The sequence below is a fragment of the Sciurus vulgaris genome (assembly GCF_902686455.1).
Source record: "Sciurus vulgaris genome assembly, chromosome: 14".
In the NCBI taxonomy this organism is placed as follows: domain Eukaryota; kingdom Metazoa; phylum Chordata; class Mammalia; order Rodentia; family Sciuridae; genus Sciurus; species Sciurus vulgaris.
The window spans coordinates 99,160,323-99,171,736 of NC_136475.1; positions in this window are offsets into that span (position 1 = coordinate 99,160,323).

Consider the following 11,414-nt stretch of genomic DNA (forward strand, 5'->3'; position numbering starts at 1 on the left):
ATCCTTTTTTGACAAGCCTTGGAAAGCTGACACTCTTTTCCTCCCTCTGTACGAAGGATGTATTTAAATGGATGCTGGTCAGTGGGACATATTGTCAACTATGGGTATTGGGTGCTTCACTGTCTAATATTGCTGTGTGAATGTTGTATACGATTGTAAGGCTGTGTCACTAAAGATTTTTATTCTGGTTTTTCATAATCAAAGGTCATATGATATTGTATAGATATGCCTTGTAGTGAACTATAGTAGCAATAATTTCTGTACATGATCAAGAGTTTATTGCAGCATTTCTTTTCCTGTTTTGTTTTGTTTTGTTTTTGTTTTAAAGGTTAGAATTAACAAATGGCAAGGAGTAGAAAAGGCAACATAAAGATTTTAGAAGGAGAACTTACAGGACACAGATTTGTGATTCATTGGATGTGATTCTAAAATCTTTTATTGAGCATTGTCAAATTTGTAAGCTTCACAGGGATGGACATCATATTTATAATACCCTTCTATAATACCCTTCTAATACATGCTACCATAGATGTGAAATTTTTGATCTTAATATTGTCTTTGAAAATGTTAAATTGAGAATTCTGTTAACTTACATTTTATGAATTGGCACATTGTATTACTGCAAGAAATATTTGATTTTTCAGCACAGTGCAAAAGTTCTTTAAAATGCATATGTCTTTTTTTCCTAATTCCATTTTGTTTTAAAGCACATTTTAAATGTAGTTTTCTCATTTAGTAAAAGTTGTCTAATTGATATGAAAAAAAAAGACTCAGAGGTTTGAACAATACTGTATAATTTTATTATAGATTTTTTATTAGTAGTAATATTATGATTATTCCTATTATACTTACTATTATTCCTACTTTTCTTTTATTAATATTTTTCTCATCCTCTCTATTTTCTTCTTTTCTATCTTTCTCCTTGGAGACACTTTCTCCCTTTTCACATGCTAACAACCAATTTCTTTTAATTCCACTTTCACTACTCCTGTGATATAGTACCTCTATAGACACACTACTTATCTCATTAATGTTATATCCTACACCCCTCCCCATCCTCTTTGTCCACCATTAGAAATTGTGGTCCTTATTGCAAACCTATTGGCTAAGCTGTAGATAATAATCGAACTCATAATCTCTGTTTATTAAGACAATGTGGTTAATATCTTCATAGGGACTATTTGAGTTAAGGATACGTATTGTTTGTATAGTGTGCTGCTAATATTGATCTCTCACTTCAAAGTGAGGTATTGGAAACCTGCAGGGACCCTATCAGTCTATGGGGGAAAACTGCAGTACCTCAGATTTGCACTCCTAGAGCGGAAGATACATGAACAGTATGAGAAAACAAGGGAAGAAAGTGTCCCAAACAAACCTAGATGCTACATCAATAAAATCCAATGACAGCATGGTAGAAGAAATGTCAGAAATGGAGTTCAGAATATGCATGATTAAAATGATCAGAGAAGCAAATGAGATAAGAGAGCAAATGCAGGCATTGAATGATCACACCAATCAAGTTAAAAGAGCAAATGCAGGAAGCAAAAGACCATTTCAAAAAGAGATAGAGATTCAAAAAAAAAAAAAAATCCTTGAAATGAAGGAAACAATAAGCCAAATTAAAAACTCAATAGAAACCATAACCAATAGGTTAGATCACTTGGAAGACAGAACCTCAGACATTGAAGACAAAATATTCAATCTTGAAAACAAAGTTGACCAGAGAAAATGGTAATAAATCATGAACAAAACCTCCAAGAATTATGGGATATCATGAAAAGATCAAATTTAAAAGTTATTGGGATCAAGAAAAGCACAGAGATACAAACCAAAGGAATGAACAATCTATTCAATGAAATAATATCAGAAAATTTCCTAAATCTGAAGAATGAAATGTAAAATCAAAATCAAGAGGCTTACAGAACACCACATGTACAAAATTACAATAGATCCACACCAAGGCACATTATAATGAATATACCTAACGTACAAAATAAAGATAGAATTTTAAAGGCTGCAAGAGAAAAAAAATCATATTATATTCAGGGAAAAGCCAATATGGATATCAGCAGAATTCTCAACCTAGATCCTAAAAGCTAGAAAGGACTGGAACAACATATTTCAAGCTCTGAAGGAAAATGGATGCCAACCAAGAACTCATACCCAGAAAACTTACCTTCAGATTTGATGATGAAATAAAATTCTTCTGTGATAAACAAAAGCTAAAAGAACTTACAAATAAAAAGTTGGCACTACAGAACATTCTCAGCAAAATATTCCATGAGGAAGAGATGAAAAACAATGATGTAAGTCAGCATAGGGAGGAACTACCCTAAAGGAATAGCCAAATAAAGGAGAGACCAAGTCAAGTTAAAAAAAAAAAATAAGCCAAATGACTGGGAATACAAATCATATCTCAATAATAACCCTGAATGTTAATGGCCTGAATTCATCAATCAAAAGGCATAGACTGGCTGTTGCCTGGACGTTCACTGTGACAGTACCCGCAGGTTTGATTACACGTGGCTGCTGCCATTTTGAGACAACAGCCAGGCCCCGTAGGACCCCTGCCAGAATGACTGAGCCCCATCTGCAGGATCCGTTAGCCCGATCCATCACTCCTGCCTCTGGGGCCCTCACATAGACTGACTGCTCCCTGCCGTCAGGACCCCCAGACCAACTGACTGTGCCCTATCACCAGGACCCCAGACCGAATGATTGCACCCGGACTCCAGGATCCCACAACCACACCAAACACACCCAACCTCCAGGACCCCTGCCTGACCAACCACATCCCGCCTCCAGGACCTCCTGCTGCCCATGGCCACATGCTGAGCTGCAGCTCCCCATTTACCAACACATTTCGAAGCCAGAGCGGACATCTTGGATAATCCTGGAAGCGGTAGCTTAAGTGGGGCAAAACCCATCCTGAGACGCCTGCTGGGGGCTTGAAGCTCATTGTCAGGTACGTCTCATGCATCAGGCTACTGAACTCTGGGAGGTTTCATTACTATATGATTGTTATACTGTAGATTTTCTTTTTTCTCCTTATTGAAAAAATTTAAGTTTTTATTTCTTTACTTTTCTTGCTCTCTTTTCCTTTTATTTACCTGTTCCCTCAGAGTCTCTTTCTCCCTTTTTTGCATGCTAACATCTGATTTCTCTTGATTACACTCTCACACTTTCTATTTTCTAGAACTTCTGTATATTCTTTTCTTATCCCATTAACAGCCACATTCTACATCCCTCTGCATCCTTTTTGTCCTCCATTAGAAACTGCAGACCTTGGTGCAAACCTGTTTGTTTTACCGGAGATAATATTTGAACTCACTTTGTTTATTATGACAATTTTGTTATTGACCCCATAGGGGCTATTTGGTCTAGATTTGCATAGTGTCTGATTTGGGCTAATATTGATCTCCCCTTAAGGAAAGGGTTTTGGAAACCTATAGGGCCACTATAAGCCTATAGGGGGAAATCTGCAATACCCCAGATCTGCACTGCTAGAGGGGAAGATACATGAACAACATGAAAAAACAAGAGAAGAAAATGATCCAAACAAATCTAGATTCTGTATTAATAGAATCCAATGACAGTATGTTAGAAGAAATATCAGAAAAGGACTTCAGATTATACATGATTAAGATGATTCGCGAAGCAAAGGATGAGATAAGAGAGCAAATGCAGGCAATGAATGATAATACCAATAAGCTGAAAGAGCAACTGCAGGAAGCAAAAGATCATTTCAACAAAGAGATAGAGATTCTCAAACAAAACAAATGGAAATCCTTGAAATGAAGGAAACAATAAACCAAATTAAAAACTCAATGGAAAGCATCACCAAAAGACTAGACCACTTGGAAAACAGAACCTCAGACAATGAAGACAAAATATTTAATCTTGAAGATAAAGTTGTCCAAACAGAGAAGATGGTAAGAAATCATGAACAGAATCTCCAAGAACTATGAGACATCATGAAAAGACCAAATTTAACAATTATTGGGATTGAGGAAGGCACAGAGATACAAACCAAAGGAATGAACAACCTATTCAATGAAATAATATCAGAAAATTTCCCAAACCTGAAAAATGAAATGGAAAATCAAATACAAGAGGCTTACAGAACACCAAATGCACAGAATCACAACAGATCCACACCAAGACATATTATAATGAAAATGCCTAACATTCAAAATAAAGAAGGATTTTGAAGGCCGCAAGAGAAAAGAATGAGATTACATAAAGGGGGAGACCAATACGGATAGCAGCCAACTTCTCAACCCAGATTCTAAAAGCTAGAAGGGCCTGGACCAACATATTTCAAGCTCTGAGAGAACATGGCTGCCAACCAAGAATCCTATACCCAGCAAAACTAACCTTCAGATTTGAAGATGAAATAAAGTCCTTCCATGATAAACAAAAGTTAAAAGAATTTACAAATAGAAAGCCTGCACTACAGAATGTTCTCAACAAAATATTCCACGAGGAGGAAATGAAAAATAACAATGTAGGTCAGCAAAGGGAGGAACTACCTTAGAGAAAAACCACTCAAAGGAGAAACCAAGCCAACTTAAAAACCAAAAATAAGCCAAATGACTGGGAATACAAATCATATCTCAATAATGACCCTGAATGTTAATGGCCTAAACTCATCAATCAAAAGATATAGACTGGCAGAATGGATTAAAAAGAAAGACCCAACAATATATGCCTGCAAGAGACTCATCTCATAGAAAAAGACATCCACAGACTAAAGGTGAAAGGATGGGAAAAAACCTACCACGCACATGGACTCAGTAAAAAGGCGGGGGTTTCCATCCTTATAGCAGATAAAGTGGACTTCATGCCAAAGTTAGTCAAAAGGAATAAAGAAGGACATTTCATACTGCTTAAAGGAACCATAAATCAGTAAGACATAATGATAAATATTTATGCCCCAAACAGTGGAGCATCCCTGTACATCAAACAAATCCTTCTCAATTTCAGGAATCACATAGACCACAACACAATAATTCTGGGTGACTTTAATATACCTTTTTAATGCACCGCTGTCACCACTAGATAGATCTTCCAAACAAAAACCAAAGAAACCATAGAACTCAATAACACAATCAATAACCTAGACTTAATAGACATATATAGAATATTCCATCCATCAACGAGCTAATTCACTTTCTTCTCAGCAGCACATGGAACCTTCTCGAAAATAGACCATATGTTATGTCACAAAGCAGTCCTTAAGAAATGCAAAAAAGAATAGAGATACTGCCTTGTGTTCTATCAGATCATAATGGAATGAAATTAGAAATCAATGACAAAATAAAAAAGGGAAATTACTCCAACACTTGGAGACTAAATAATATGCTATTGAATGAAACATGGATAACAAAAAACATCTGGGAAGAGATAAAAAAAATTCTTAGAGGTCAATGAGAATGACGATACAACATATCGAAATCTCTGGGACACTTTGAAAGCGGTACTAAGAGGAAAATACATTGCATGGAGCACATTCCAGAAAAGAATGAAAAGTCAACAACTAAATGACCTAACATTACAGCTCAAAGCCCTAGAAAAAGAAGAACAGAATAACAGAAAAAGTAGTAGAAGACAGGAAATAATTAAAATCAGAGCTGAAATCAATGAAATTGAAACAAAAGAAACAATTCAAAAAATTGACAATACAAAAAGTTGGTTCTTTGAGAAAGTAAACAAAATAGACAAACCCTTAGCCACACTAACAAAGAGGAGAGAGAAGACTCAAATTACTAAAATACATAATGCAAAAGGAAATATCATGACAGACACCACTGAGATACAGAACATAATGAGAAGCTACTTTGAAAATCTGTATTCCGACAAAATAGAAACTACCAAAGACATTGACAAGTTTCTAGAGACATATGCTCCCCCCAAACTGAACCAGGACATACATGATTTAAACAGATCAATATCAAGCAATGAAATAGAAGAAGCCATTAAAAATCTACCATCCAAGAAAAGCCCAGGACCAGACGGATTCTCAGCCGAATTCTACGAGACCTTCAAAGAAGAACTCATTCCAATACTTCTCAAAGTATTCCAGGAAATAGAAAAGGAGGGTACCCTACCAAACTCATTCTATGAAGCTAATATCACCCTCATACCCAAACCAGGAAAAGACACATCAAGGAAAGAAAATTTTAGATCAATATCCTTGATGAATATAGATGCAAAGATCCTTAACAAAATATTGGCAAACCGTATCCAAAAACATATTAAGAAAATTGTGCACCACGATCAAGTGGGGTTCATTACTGGAATGCAAGGATGGTTCAATATTCGTAAATCAATAAACATAATCCATCATGTCAATAGACTTAAGGATAAGAATCCTATGGTTATTTCAATTGATGCAGGAAAAGCATTCGACAAAATACAACACCCCTTCATGATCAAAACACTAGAAAAAATAGGGATAGTAGGAACATACCTGAACATTGTAAAGGCTATTTATGCTAAGCCCATGGCCAACATCATTCTTAATGGAGAAAAACTGAAGCCATTCCCTTTAAAAATGGGAACAAGACAGGGATGTCCTCTTTCACCACTTCTATTCAACGTTGTCCTCGAAACTCCAACCAGAGCAATTAGACAGACCAAAGAAATTAAAGGGATACAAATAGGAAAAGAGGAACTTAAGCTGTCACTATTTGTGGATGACATGATTCTATATTTAGAGGATCTAAAAACCTCCTCCAGAAAACTTCTAGACCTCATCAATGAATTCAGCAAAATAGCAGGCTATAAAATCAACATGCATAAATCTAAAGCATTTTTATATGCAAGCGAAGAAACAGCTGAAAGGGAAATGAGGAAAACAACTCCATTTGCAATAGCCTCAAAAAAATAAAATAAAATACTTGGGCATCCATCTAACCATCTAACCAAAGAGGTAAAAGATCTCTATGATGAAAACTACAAAACACTGAAGAAAGAAATTAAGGAAGACCCTAGAAGATGCAAAGATCTCCCATGTTCTTGGATAGGCAGAATTAATATTGTCAAAATGGCCATACTACCAAAAGTGCTATACAGATTCAATGCAATTCCAATTAAAATCCCAATGACGTATCTTACCGAAATAGAGCAAGCAATCATGAAATTCATCTGAAAGAATAAGAAACCCAGAATAGCTAAAGCAATCCTTAGCAGGAAGAATGAAACAGGGGGTATCGAAATACCAGAACTTCAATTATGCTACAAAGCAATAGTAACAAAAACGGCATGGTATTGGCACCAAAATAGACAGGTAGATCAGTGGTACAGAATAGAGGACATGGACACAAATCCAAATAAATACAATTTTCTCATACGAGACAAAGGTGCCAAAAATATGCAATGGAGAAAAGATAGCCTCTTCAACAAATGGTGCTGGGAAAACTGGAAATCCATATGCAGCAGACTAAAATTCAACCCCTATCTCTCACTCTGCACAAAATTCAACTCACAATGGATCAAGGACCTTGAAATCAGACCAGAGACCCTGCATCTTATAGTATAAAAAGTAGGTCCAAATCTTCAACATGTCAGCTTAGGACCAGACTTCCTTAATAGGACTCCCATAGCATAAGAAATAAAAGCAAGAATCAATAACTGGGATAGATTCAAACTAAATAGCTTTCTCTCAGCAAAGCAAACAATCAGCAATGTGAAGAGAGAGCCTACAGAGTGGGAGAAAATCTTTGTCACTCATAATTCAGATAGAGTACTAATCTCCAGAATCTATAAAGAACTCAAAAAACTCTACACCAAGAATACAAATAACCCAATCAACAAATGGGCTAAGGATATGAACAGACACTTCACTGAAGAAGATCTACAAGCAATCAACAAACATGAAAGAATGTTCAACATCTTTAGTAATAAGAGAAATGCAAATCAAAACTACACTAAGATTCCATCTCACCCCAATTAGAATGGCGATTGTCAAGAATACAAGTAACAATAAGTGTTGTTGGCAAGGAAGTGGGAAAAATGGTACACTCATACATTGCTGGTGAGGCTGCAAATTAGTGCAGCCACTCTGGAAAGCAATGTGGAGGTTTCTTAGAAAACTTGGAATGGACCCACCATCTGATCCAGCTATCCCATTCCTCGGCCTATACCCAAAGGACTTAAAATCAGCATACTACAGAGATACAGCCACATCAATGTTCATAGCTGCTCAATTCACAATAGCCAGAGTGTGGAACCAACCTAGATGTCCTTCAATTGATGAATGGATAAAGAAACTGTGGTATATATATATATATATATATATATATATATATATATACACACAATGGAACATTACTCAGCTATAAAGAATAATAAAATTATGGCATTTGCAGGTAAATGGATGCAGTTGGAGAATATCATGCTAAGTGAGATAAGCCAAACCCAAAAAACCAAAGGCCAAATGATCTCTCTGAAGCAGATGATGATACATAACAGATGGTGGGAGGGAAGCAAGAATGGAGGAAGGATGGATTGTATAGAGGAAAAAGAGGGGTGGGGAGGGGTTGGGGGGAAGGAAAAATAACAGAATGAGACAAACATTATTACCCTATGTACGCATATGATTACATAAATGGTGCAACTCTACTTTGTTTACAACTAGAAAAGTAACAGTTGCACACCAGTTGTGTAAAATGAATTAAAAAAACACAAGAAAAAAAGAAAATGAAAGTGGCTTTTGATAGAGAAAATAATTTATATTTAAGTTCACACAGTTTGAGAAAATTTATGTTCATGCAATTTACTATAATAAATACTGACTTCATTCTTCAACTAGCAAGCTAATATCACAGCTTTGCACTGACACAGGTACAACACAACTAAGCCATCAAGTAGCAAGGTCATGCTCCAAATCCCTCAATGTGCAAGGAAGAGCTCATTCTTTGAGGACTGGAATTCAGTCATTTTAGAAGTTAAATTTTTAATTTAGTTTTTACATTGGAATAGGAATTTGTCATTATCTATATGTGGAAACAGATGTCAAATTTGTGAACAAACATATGAATGCTGTTATTCACTTTTGATTATGGAGTGAAACTAGAGCAAGAAAGTACATTTATCATTAGAATTGGGATGATATGTTTTAATAATTGGTGTTAAAGAGGTAGCTGAAAAGCAGACATGCCAATAATGGATCAATAAAATTGGAATACAAACCAACTGATGAACTTTTGCTTGTTACCCATCACATGCTAGATACTCTGCTGCTCAGTAGAGATTCAGTGTGGAAAATGAAGCTTCTGGAATTGAGGAGCCTACGTAATGTGGTACAAAAATATTGCACGAAGTTCAAAAACATGACAGTACAGGGCAAACATCAATTTCCTGTGAGTAGGACCTAGGTAGCTTCAGGGGGAGAGAAAGTGCACGTGTGGAAGAAGGACAGAGGGGAGGGGCAGGGGCAGGGGAGTGGCAGTCACCAGAACCCCGGATTGGCTTGACGGGGTCACGGCTGCACTAGCACAGCCTGGGGCTTCAGCCTGGAAGGGTGGAAGAACTTAGGGCAACATGGCTCATATCAGGGAGGACCCAACATCTATGCCTAGGTAATGTGGCCCATATGGGGCAGACCTACGTACGTCCTACTCTTAGGGTTTAGATGTGAGGTGTCCCCTAAAATCACACGTGTAAAGCAATGCAAGCATGTTCAGAGGTGAAATAATCAGATCACAAGAGGCATGACCTAATCGCTGCATTAATCCACTGGTACGGATACCTGGGCAGTAACTGTAGGTAGGCAGGGTGTGACCGGAGGAGGTGGATCACTGAGGTATGAATCTGAGATTTATATTTTGTTCCTAGTGAGCAGAGTTCTCTCTCTCTCTCTCTCTCTCTCTCTCTCTCTCTCTCTGTCTCTCTCTCTGTCTCTCTCTCTCTCTCTCTCTCTCTCTCTCTCTCTCTCTCTCTCTCTCTCTCTCTGTCTCTCTCTCTCCCCCCCACCCTTCCTGGTTACCATGTTTGGAGCTAATTCCCACCTCCAGGCACTTCCACTATGATGTTGCCCTACCTACAGCACAGCTATGGAGTCAGTAGACTATGGACAGAACCCCTAAAACCATGAACCAGTTAAACTTTTCCTCCTCTGAGACCCCTTTCAATTTTTTTTTTATCACAATAATGAGAAATCTGACTAAAAAAGGAATTGGTACTAAGAAGTGGTGTCATTGCTGTGACTAACCTGACGACCATGTGGTTCAGAAGCTTTTGGAGTGTTTTTGTTTGTTTCTTTGTTTGTTTTGAGTTTTGTGGGAGGAATTTTGGAAAGTTTAGAGACGCAAGCTGGAAAAGATTAAGAATGTTAGCAATTGAGCTTAATGAGTGATTCCAGTGGGAATTCAGAAGAACAGAAGGAAGATAAGATTGTGGAAAGTAAAGACTGAGGTTTAAGAGGAGAAGGACTCTATATTGGAAATTGAACTACAGGCCATTTGTATTAGGTTCTGACTAAGAAGTTGACTACATTTTGCCCATGTCCTGAGACATTCTGTGAGGCTGAATTTGAAGATAATAGACTAGTTAATATCTGGCAAAGGAAATTTCAAGGCAGCACAGCATTCAGGTGATGGCACAGGTATTGGTGGTGACTTTTACTGGGATAATCATGAGCAAAAAGCAGGGCAGAAAGATTTGAAAAACTTTCTGTTTGACCAAAAAAAAAAAAAAAAAAAAAAAATTGAGTAAAACTAGGCCTAAGGAAGGAGTAGTTGTTAAGACATTACAGTCACTAAAGAGATGCTAAGTACTTTACTTGGAACCAATTGGAAAGATGACTTGAGGACAGTTCAGGAATAGACCAGACTCATTTCAGGCTCAAGGGCATAAAAGTAAAAATTCCATTAGAAGAGAGCATGGAGAGGTCCTGCTTGCAGGGGTACCAGGGAAGTTGTTTCACTGTGTCTAGCCACATACTCAGAGTGTATGCTCACAGTCCCAGGAACCCTTACTATTGCTTGAGATGATGTCAGACCTTGGTGTCAACCATGTGGTGCTGGTTCTACAGGATTGCATGCTGCTGGAGTTAGGGGGTCTTGGAGGTTTCCATTGAGATTTCAAAGGAAGGCCAGCCAAAGTGTAGCAGGGTCAGAATCTCCTGAAAGAGCAATGAAGGAAGATGTAAGAAAGAAACTGAAGCAACAGTGGAGACACCCTGAGATTAAGAGATGACAGTTCCATGGAATGTCTGCTGAGAAAAGTTGCAGGAATTGAACAGATGCAAGCCAAGAGAGAGACTATGTGGGCTTCAACCAGCAATGCCACAGAGTCAGAGCTACACCTGCCTTTTGGAGAGAACATCATGATTCCATGTACCCCAGATGCTGAATATACAGTTGCAAACTTTTTTGCCTAGCTAGATTTTGGTCTTGTTTTGGTTTTAT